This window comes from Centroberyx affinis, unplaced genomic scaffold (assembly GCF_046629955.1).
Source record: "Centroberyx affinis isolate AG114_WGS23_722 - 3 ecotype Tasmania unplaced genomic scaffold, CSIRO-AGI_Caff_v1 ptg000195l_1, whole genome shotgun sequence".
Lineage (NCBI taxonomy): Eukaryota > Metazoa > Chordata > Actinopteri > Beryciformes > Berycidae > Centroberyx > Centroberyx affinis.
The window spans coordinates 158,530-169,222 of NW_027278888.1; the positions used below are offsets into that span (position 1 = coordinate 158,530).

The window sequence follows — 10,693 nt, forward strand, 5'->3', positions numbered from 1 at the left end:
AGGCTATCAATATCATGAAATCAGACAGGAAATAGAAGAAAATAGCTCATGAGAGGAGAGAACATAGGGAAAAAACGATTTTCAGTCTCAATCCTGGAATTAAGATGGATGTTTTTTGCAGTGAGCTGAGAGCGACTCCAAGTGGAGGAAATTGTTAAATAAATTAAATATGCATTGGGAAAATAAAAGTAGCCTACATGAACATAGAAGGCAAGGTGCATCCTACAACACCAGGTCCTATTTCCAGCTGCACAAGGCGAAGAAAAAACAACTGTCCTCAACTATTGTCTCGCTGAGTCTGTGATATCCGAGGCGGTTTTGAATGTTTTTTTATAGATTTTAAATTGCCACTTTATCTTTGCGCGTCTGTCCGACTCGAACTCTCTCTGATCGCCCCCATTCTCAACGCACGGGAATATGGAAAACACATTTCTCGTATTATTTCTGAATTAAGCTGTTTTTGTCAGTAAGTGTGAGTCTCTTGTTTTTCCCCATGGAGTGGAGGTTGATGACTCCATACACTGAGCAGCGGAGAGGATGAGCTGTCTGAGGTGCTGAAAACGTTTATTCTTTATATGACACGCAGTACTACGACCTTTATGTAGTCTAAGTATAGGACAGCTTATCGCCAGTTGCCAAACTGTTTTAATGTAACACGATTATGACCTTTCCAATAGGAAATAAATCATTCTAACATCCCTGTAACAATCCTATAGACTTTAAGTGTTTTGACTTAAAGACTTAAAGTGAGACTTGATGTGTGTCTGTGGTAAATGAGTTTATGATTACTTTTAGCTCCTATGTGACATCATCTGACATCCCTAGAATAACCTTATAGGGTCTTAAAGTGTGTTTGTGGTACTCAGTAACCTAGCTTATAGTATCTCCTATACCTTATAGGAAATATAGGGATATGGGTACCCTAACTATAATATTCTATATAATAATATAATAATTCTACAGGGACTTATAGAGTGTCTGTGGTACTTAATAGTGAGTTATAGTTACTTAAGGTTGTTGTTTTTTTTGTTTTTTTTTAATCTCTTATTGTGTCATAGGAGATACTATTAGTAACTATAATATTACCATATTATTACCTTCATATCTCTAGGAACTTGTGTGATGTGCATGTGTATAGTATCCGGCTGTTGCTCCCTTCCTGACGGATCCAAACACCAGCAGGGGAAAAGGAGAGGTGTACTACCCAGAGGTGGGGACTCCAGTCACATGACTTGGACTTGAGACTTGACTTGACTTGGGTTCTGCTGACTTGGGACTCGATTTTGATGACTTGAAAAGGTTTCTAAAGTCTTGTAAAGTCTTGACTTGAGATCTTGTGTTTGTGTAAATGACTCAGATTGAAAGTGATGAGATTTGTTCCAGCAGACGACTGAATTTAAATTCTGTTTTCTGAATTTGTATGGAATGATTGAATTTATTGAAGTTGAAACTGATTATAGAAATCAAACTCATCATGCTCTTACCATGTTTTTATTCTATTAAAACCATATTGCATTGAAAAGTCCTAGATATTTAGTTTTCTTTAAGATATTAAATTGATTCTGGACTCTTGATTTGTTCTGACTTGACTTGCTGTTCTACATTTAGACTTGAGATTTGACATTAATGACATGGACTTGACTTGGACTTGACTTGGTAATCTACATTTAGTCTTGAGGCTTGACTTGAGATTTGTGCCTCAAGACTTGAGACTGACTTGGGACAAAGTTGACTTGGTCACAGCTCTGGTACTACCTGATGGAAGAGTCCCGGGACATCCTGGGTCACCTGGCTGGAGCACTATGTTTTTTGCCCTGATATTGTCTCCATGTTCCCCAGGTAAACACCTTCCAGGTTGTGTTGGTCTCCACTGACACAGACTCCTTTTCCCTGGTCCTTTACCCTGAGGACGGACTGCAGTTCTTCGGGACGAGGCCAGGATGTCCCGGGACTCTTCCATCCGGTAGTACCAGAGCTGTGACCAAGTCAACTTTGTCCCAAGTCAGTCTCAAGTCTTGACTGTCCCTAACACCAGCCACCACCCAATTGCAGGTAAATCTGGGCTGTGTCTGGCTCTACAAGTCATTTTGGCAGGCAGATAACAATTGTTTGGAAGTTCTTTACCATTCTAAAAATCACATTTTCTGGTTAAATGTGCAACAAATAAGATTTTTAGTGCCCCATAGCACAAAATGACTTTGATATACCTGTGAGGGGTTGATAGGTTTGTTGATCAATACCAATAATGAAACTTCAGAACTCACTTCCCAGCCTGCACTTGGTTCTAGAGCAGAGAGCATGGCACTTTGATTTCAAGCCAAGAAAGTAAATGAGGAAGCAGCGTTATTATTCCATTTTTTTGGCATGGTGATATATTACCTCTTCACTAGACCTTTCTGTTGGATCTCTGCTCTAATTAGCTAGCTTAACTGTGTCTATTGTGAAAATGTGGCCTCACTGTTTGTGTCAGTTACAGGCCACAGTAACCCTGCCAGAGACCTGTGGATGCTGTTGCAATTCCTTGGTTGCCAAGGAAGTTAAATACATAGATTACTTCTTGTAAACAGTGAAAGTGGCTGGTGAATTTTGGAACCCAAATCTAGATTCCCGCACACTGTCTTCACTTACAAGAGTTTTATTAAATGACACAACGTTTCGGTCAAGTGACCTTCGTCAGGTATCTGAATTTTGGAACCCATCAGCAACTGTTTACCTTGCGAGGCAGCTGGATTCGCGAGATCACGATCACGCGAGAATTCATCTTGCCAGGCTTCAAGTTATGCGTTTTTGGCCAAACCACAGTGGGTCGGACCAATCAGCGTCCTATGAGGGCAGCTGGGGGCGGGGCTTAGGTGTGACGACAGCGAGAAGCGACTGTTCGTTCACAACAATGGCGGCTCCTAAAGAGGCTAGCGTAGATGCTGCTATAACATCAGTTATTTCTGAACTGGAGAGTATTTCTTCTTCTTGAAAGAAGAGCAAAGAACAGCACTGAAGGCTTTTCTGGATGGAAAAGATGTTTTCGCTCTTCTCCCGACCGGCTTCGGCAAGAGTTTGTTTATATGGTTCGTTGATCTGATTGGTTGAAGTTAGCAAGTGATAGACGGTGATAGACAGATGGTTCATCCAATCACCTGCCAAGTATTTTTTGAAAGAGCCTGCCCAGTTTCCAAGGACGGCTTCCCAGATGGTTCTGTGTAACAAACCATCTGGCCGGTGGACAAACAGGTCAGTTTCCTGCCCTGACAACATACGTATGTCTACTCATACTTTGATACAAACGTGAGGAATAGGTGTGAGAGGACTGTGGCAGTGACTCCTCTTCCCAGAACATCGTACCTGCTACGCCGAACAGCTCCGTTCACTTGGTCACACTCTCGAGGTGACACCTGATTTCGCAGATCCCAAGAAGCCTTTCTACTTGTTCATGCATTTATTTTTAGTAGGATCGACTACTGTAACAGTGTCTTTACAGGTCTCTCTAAAAAAGCTATTAGACAACTGCAGCTCATCTAGAATGCTGCTGCCAGGGTTCAGACCAGGACTAAGAACATGGACCACATCACTCCAGTGCTGAGATCACTGCATTGGCTTCCTGTGTGCCAAAGAATTGAGTTTAAATGTTTATAAAGCACTTAATGGTTTAGGACCAAAATACATTTCTGATCTCCTTCAATGTTATGAACCCGCCAGACCCCTCAGGTCTTCAGGTGCTGGTCTGCTTACTGTTCCCAGGATCAGAACAAAGCATGGAGAAGCAGCTTTTAGTTTTTATGCTCCTCATGCCTGGAACAAACTTCCAGAACTGATCTGAGGTCTGCCTCCACTTTACAATCTTTTAAATCAGGGCTTAAAACATTTACACTTTTTAAGAAATCTAAGGCAACACTCTTCTGGACTGTAATATTTATTTATTTATATCTTTTATATTTTCTTTTAAATGTGATTTTAATGCACTTTTCACTTCTCCAATCTTCTTGCACTGTCTTTTTATCTGTGTCTTTGTGGTTGATTCATGGATATTTCTTGGGTTTGTGCTGGGAATACAGGCAGTGATTACCCAGGGGCTCTGAGCTGAGGGACTGGCCCAGGGCCTGGACTCCCTCCGCTCTCTGTGGGTCGAGGTCTTTATCCGTGGAGAGCTGCACTTCCTGCCTGCTGGTGCCAAGGTTCAGCTGGAACCGTACACGCAAACTTTGTACTTCAACCGCTCCAGTGCTCAAGAGAGCCTGAAATCATCCCCAGTTTTTCAGCCATATTTAGGAATACTGGTTTATAGAGAAGCATAGAAATATTATATTTCACTGTACTGGAATTTTTCACAGGAATTTAGAGACCTCATTCACCATATTCAGTGTGATCAGGCGTTTGTTTCTTTGCATATACCACAAGCTTAATTTGTGGCTGTTGCTGATAGGCCGGTCCAGAGAACCTACAGCTGAACGCACAGCGGGTCCTGGTCATGTACACCAAGGAGGGAGACGTCCTGAAATACTCCCCAACACAGTGGGACCTGTAGGAGGTAAATCCAACAAACCTTCTGCGAGTACAATGTGGGAACTCTCTCTCTCTTTCTGATGAATTCAGATTAACATCGGTTTCTCTCTCTTGTTGCCAGTGGGGCTCCCAGACCCGGACTCAGTGCTTAATTTGTGCCAGATCCTGCTGGAACAGGATCCGGCACCTCGCGGTTTTGGACTACCTGCATTCCGGTACCTATTTGCATGGACCCAGCACTTGGTGGCATGAAACGTTTTGGTTTTTTTGTCTGCCATGTAATACTCCCAATAGTTGACTCTTCTTTCTTTTCCCCTCCCTTCCAAAAACCTAACTGTCTAATTTCCATATGAAGACAGGTGATTACCCTATTATAAAGTAAAGATACCAGATACTGACTGGTTTTCAAAAAATGCATATCTGTAGCCCTAGTCATGTGAGATCCATAGTTCAGTGCCTAATAAATGTCTTTTTTCAAGATAAAATTGCACATTTTAGAGTGGCCTTTTATTGTGACCAGCCCAAGGCACACCTGTGCAATAACCATGCTGTTTAATCAGTATCTTGATATGCCACACCTGTCAGGTGGATGGATTATCTTGGCAATGGAGAAGTGCTCACTAACACGGATTTAAACAAATTTGTGAACAAAATTTGAGAGAAATAAGCCTTTTCTGTGCATAGAAAAAATCTTAGATCTTTTATTTCAACTCATGAAAAATGGGAGCAAAAACAAAAGTGTTGCGTTTATATTTTTGTTCAGTATATTTATTATCCCTGTTGGGAAGCACTTGTTTAAAAGAAAAAAAAAAAAAAAAAAAAGATTATTATTATTATTATAACTGTGATGGCAGGTGCCCACTTGGCTCTCACCCCACCCCTTTTTCCTCTAACATTGAATCTACAGTAGCTCGACCTAAAATAGCACAAGGTACAGTCACATCCTGGAGATTGGGAAGTCGTGCGCACATGATATAATAATCCAGAAGTGGCTGTTATTCATTACTTTTTACCCTCCAGGCATTTAGCTGACGTTCTTACCCAGAGTGACTCAGACTGGGTTGGGCACATCTGCTGTCGCAATTTACCATTGCAATAAATTCCTAGACCATCAAAATGACATTAGAATTTTAAATGAACACCTGCCAAGCACCAAACGGCAGGTGTTTTTAATTTAATAAAATTTGAATGCCTCGGTTATACTGAGTTCTGTTTCACTTCATGATGAATTACAAACTTGATCCATTTGAAAAGTGAGTGAGCAAGTTTTAAAGGGTTATGATATCCAGTCAGTTTGAGCCTTTCTCCACCTATACTGTGTCATTGAGAAAAAACAGAATTGGGCAATTAGGAAAGATTGTAGCAAGTGTGACGATGTGTACAACAAATGAACGGGTTTTGCACAGAAAATCCAGGCAAAAAGCATTATGTAGTGTCCAGATTATGACCAGGTTGGATGTGATTCATCATAAAAATTGCCATGAACATTGATTAACAGCTGAAAAAAAGTGAGTTTAAGGTTTCATACTCCTTTAATAAAGTGACTTTTTTTTTTGTAAGAAAGTAGATGAGTCCAGCAGCAGGTGACTTCAACGCTCTGCTATCTCTGGTTTGTTTTAAATGTATTTAATATCATTTCATTTTTCTTGGGAAAGTAGTAAATAAATAAATAATACAATTATGTTTGCTAGATGAAGGTCTCACGATAAAGTGTTAGTCCCAGTAAAGTTTTATGAAGTGTAGACAGTGTGGTGGGACTGTATTCCGTTCTCAGTTCTTGGGAAAGTAATAAAAAAGAAACACATGGTAAAAAAAAAAATTCCCAAGACGAAGGGGCACAAATTAGAACCATTAAAACAAACCAGTTTCCCGGTGACTCAGTGAAAACAAAAAATAAAAATGCATTTACCGAACACATTGAATTGAATTCTGCGGTGTTTGTTTCCTGGTTAGATGTGGATGGAGAATGTGTGTGGTGAGACAACTGCAGTCTGTTAGCCACTTACATTACATCTCCTATACACACACACACACACACACACACACACACACGCATGCACACACACACAAGCTCTGTCCCCATTTAATGTGAGAAGTATGTTGTTCTATCTCTTGTCCTTATCATCCCGTGTTTTATTATCTTTTATCTTTACCTGTATTTGTCTCCTTTGTTTTCTGTGTTATAGCGCTACATAATAATAATGACTATATAACACAATATTGATTCAACCTATATCCAGTCCATGAAAGCTTTTCCATTTGCTCCTTGTTCTAAACACCTGCAGTCTAGTAGCTCTTCACTGGGGAAAAATGTGTTATGATGTGTTTTATGTTTCCGGTTTGTTTGGAATAAACAGAAGAAGAAGAACTGGGTAGTTAGCATGAGCAGCGATAGCCACCATGGCTGAACAGAGAGAGAAAAGAGAAACTCAAACAAGCATCAACAGAAAATCCAAGCTCCGCCCCCACACTGTTTGATTGACAGGTGATCTGTGGGAAGTGCAGAGCAGAAACACCACAGCAATGAGGCTGAGCGACAAAGATGGAGACTACATCAAAAAACTTGAATTACAGTCTAGACCTGGGTCCAACTGGATTGCAAGTAATTGTTAGCATTTGTTTTATCTTGCTTTGAGCACCAGAGGGGAGGAGTTTACTGCATCAGGACAGTTCAGATAGTGTCTGTCAGCTAAGCTATCCATCGCATCATCTTCGCATTTTCAAATAGTTTCCTATGATTGTCTGAACTTTATGGCACTTTATTGTCCTGCATGACCAACACCATCTATCTGGCACCTTAGTAATCTAAAACAAACCGGGAAGGGGTTTACAAATTAGGCTAAGAGGTGAATTTAATTAAAAAAAAAAAAAAACATGGTAAAAAAAGTATGTACATTTCAATTCATGGAATGAATCTGTGGAATATTTAGATGTAGAAATCAAGCAAAGTACAAATATAAAACAGTACAAGTACAAAAAAATATTTTTTACAAAATAATATGTATGGATATATTGATGAAGTGATTATTTTTAGCTTTGTGGCGTTCAGGTTCGCTCATTATCATTTTTGTAAGAAATAATAGACTAACAAAGTGTTTTTTTCAAAGCGGTTGAGCGGTTGTCATTGAGAGTTTTCCCTACCTGTAGCTGCTGGGCTGCGGTGTCTCACGTTTCACTCTTGAACCGGTTAGCCAATCGGAACAGAGGGGTCGTTAATATTAATGAGCCTTAAAGACACAGCAACAGAAACAGCCTCTTCTTGGTAAGGCTCAGAGAGATGCTGGAAAATGAACGTGTCAAAATGGATTGAGAGTGTTTTTGGTTCATGACACCACACAGACAGCTTTTAATGGACCTCAAGACACAAAATAAAACACTGGAAAGTGCAGAGTATGGGACCTTTAAGAGAAAAGGGGGTAGGACATAAGTTTTTACTTCTTTGTACTCCTTTTCGAACATGTACTAGTTGGTGGATTTTCTTGTTTTGTTTCTTTTTTTTTTTTTTGTTGTTAGGCTACTTGTTTGAAATAAACATAAACACAAACATAAATCAAACCATAAAATGTATTTGCGAATGCTATCTGACCCAGGTCTGATCATCACACATTTGACTCAAACATTTGCTCTGATTGAGAACTGAACAGCCTCAGCTCATTTCTCCACTCAGTCTTCTTTTCTAATGTCTGATATTGATGATTAGATATTATGAGAAATTATAACGATTCATAGTCATCTGTGTCTGTGCGTCTTTACCTGTAGACGTTGACGAGTGTTACCTGGAACAGTGTCAGCCGTTTGATTCCTGTTGGCCCGGTTACCATGGAGACGGACTCCGCTGTTGCCAGGAAGGTAAGAAGTTGAAAAAAAAAAAGTGTTACTTCTTCTAAAGGTGTGAAAGGAAATCATCTGAGCACATCTCACACAATATAAACCAGGATGATGCATTTTCAAACACATGACTAAACATTCTTGATTAGCATATAATATACATGACCGGACATTAATAAAAACATTCCTTATTCTGCATGCAAAATTTTTCATTCCAAATATATCCATTTTAGGAAAAAATTAAGTAATCTGATTTTCATTGCTCAATATTGAAAAACCCCCAAAAAACAGATAATTACATCCCCTAAAATGCTTCGATTTTGTAATTAAAGAGGTCAAGACAGTTGATAACTTCAATCTTGTGTTCAATAGTTTGATATCAGAAAATGTTTCAGCGATCTAAAACATCAACGGAAGGCTTGGGCCTTTTCTGGGGGACGTCAAAATGCATTCTGGGAAATGTAGGAAATCACCAACTGAAGAGGATCCAATCTGTAAAAGTCTATTTAGATATTATTTTGTCCACCAAGGACTTCAGTTAACTGTCCTTTTAAAAAGCATCGTAATGTTTTAATTTGCCTATCAATCATACAAGAGAAGGCGTCGCTTTTTTATTCAAATGGCGGCTATTTAATTTTGCGATGACTCTCTTCAAACAGGAAAGTGGAGTGTGCATCACCGGGCTCTCCGTTCAGCCTCGCTCTCCTCGACAACAACTTTTTCCACACGGACTCGGAGATGGAAGTTACCTCTGTCTTCATAACTCACTACTGCCAGTTTTGTGTGTGTGTGTGTGTGTGTGTGCGTGTGATCAATTGTGTATTAAATTTAGAGTGGTTGTAACAAAGATGTAGATTACCAAAGCACATAGGAATATCACAAGAAAAAGAAAAAAATTAGTAGTAAACACATGAAAAAAAGACCAAAAAATATTTAAATTAAGTGTACATTGTTGTGTATGAACCAAGCCGACCAAGACAGCAGACAGCACATATAGGTAGATATACAGTATATATACATAGGCATACTTACACACACACAACACACAGATACATATTAAGATAAACACATCATAGCGTGATTAGGAAATTAGTATCTCCAATAATACAAGTGAGAAAATACACTGTACAAAAACAATGATCTACAAATAGAGGGAAACAAGAAGGATAGTAGTAAAATGAGACAAGCATACTTTAATTTTAGTGACAAATAGGCTACTGGTTGATGGTTCAATCAAACAATCAAAACTTTATTGATAGAGCGCTTTCCGTACAAAAGAATGCAATTCAAAGTGGTTTCCAGTGCAGCAGATAAGACAGGGAACGGACAGGTCACAGCAATAAAGACCAAGAACAGTTAGAGGTAAAACAAAAGAATAAAAAGTTGAAGCTTTTAAGGAATACTAACATACTACAGTCAGTTTCAACATCAGTGCATGACTCTCTTGAAATGAAACCCTATTTTAACAAGGCCTTCTGTCCTGCTGTAGAGACGGAGTGGTTCTATTGAATAAGGAGAAGAGTGATCAGATGGATCAATACCTGCAGATGCATCGATCTCACCTCTATGGACTGACAGCCGTCACATCCAGCTGTCTGTATGGTAAAATAAAACTGCACCAAACAGAAGAAATACTCTTCCATAACTTCCTCCTCTACCAGCTCTAATGAGCTTGCCTTGAAGTAAAAGTCCAACATCTTTCTACAGATAAAAGTGAGTTTTTTCCACTTCAAATGTTTTTTTTTAACCTATTTTTACCAGTACAGGTTCATGTTGAGGTCTTCCACTGTGAATGTGTTTGAGGCAAAAACGACAAAGACTGCCATCTAGAGGTGATTTTACTTTATACGTTTGATCCTTAAATTGATGTAAAGAGCACTTTGTGTGTATTTTTTTTCTGTGTGTTGGTTGATAATAAGTCTTGTATCTGAGGTTTTAAAAGAGAAAACAGTCTGAATGGTCAGTGTTTGTTTGGTGCAGACTGTGTCCAGCAGATGGCGCTATGGACCAAGCTTTTACGTCTCAACTGCACACAACACCACCAGCAGCAGCAGCATCTTCCTCCTCCTGTTTTTCACTTGAAGAACAATCCAGTCAAATTTGTGTTTTACAGGCTGTTAAGTCTGATATGATCATGATGTCAGCGGGAGGGAAAGCCATCAAAGTATGAGAAGCAGGAGCAGATTTGTTTTGTGTTTCTGTTTTAAAGCCCATCTGCAGACCAGATTTTGGGACAATAAAGATTTGAACTCAAATTGTTTTTGAGTTTTTTGCAATTTGTTTCCCCATCTGCCACAAACAGATTCTAGTCTGTTCTTCTGTTTTTCTCCATATAATCAGTATCATTAAATTTAAATGGCTATTGTCA

General features: G+C 39.3%; 1 long non-coding RNA gene across 1 annotated transcript; it reads left to right on the forward strand.

Moving 5' to 3' along the window:
• The first annotated feature begins 9,825 nt into the window (after positions 1 to 9,825).
• Positions 9,826 to 10,470, forward strand: LOC139660192 (uncharacterized). The gene is made up of 3 exons (XR_011696549.1): positions 9,826 to 9,927; positions 10,092 to 10,157; positions 10,306 to 10,470. It is a non-coding gene; the product is annotated as an uncharacterized lncRNA (long non-coding RNA).
• The last annotated feature ends 223 nt before the right edge of the window (positions 10,471 to 10,693 follow it).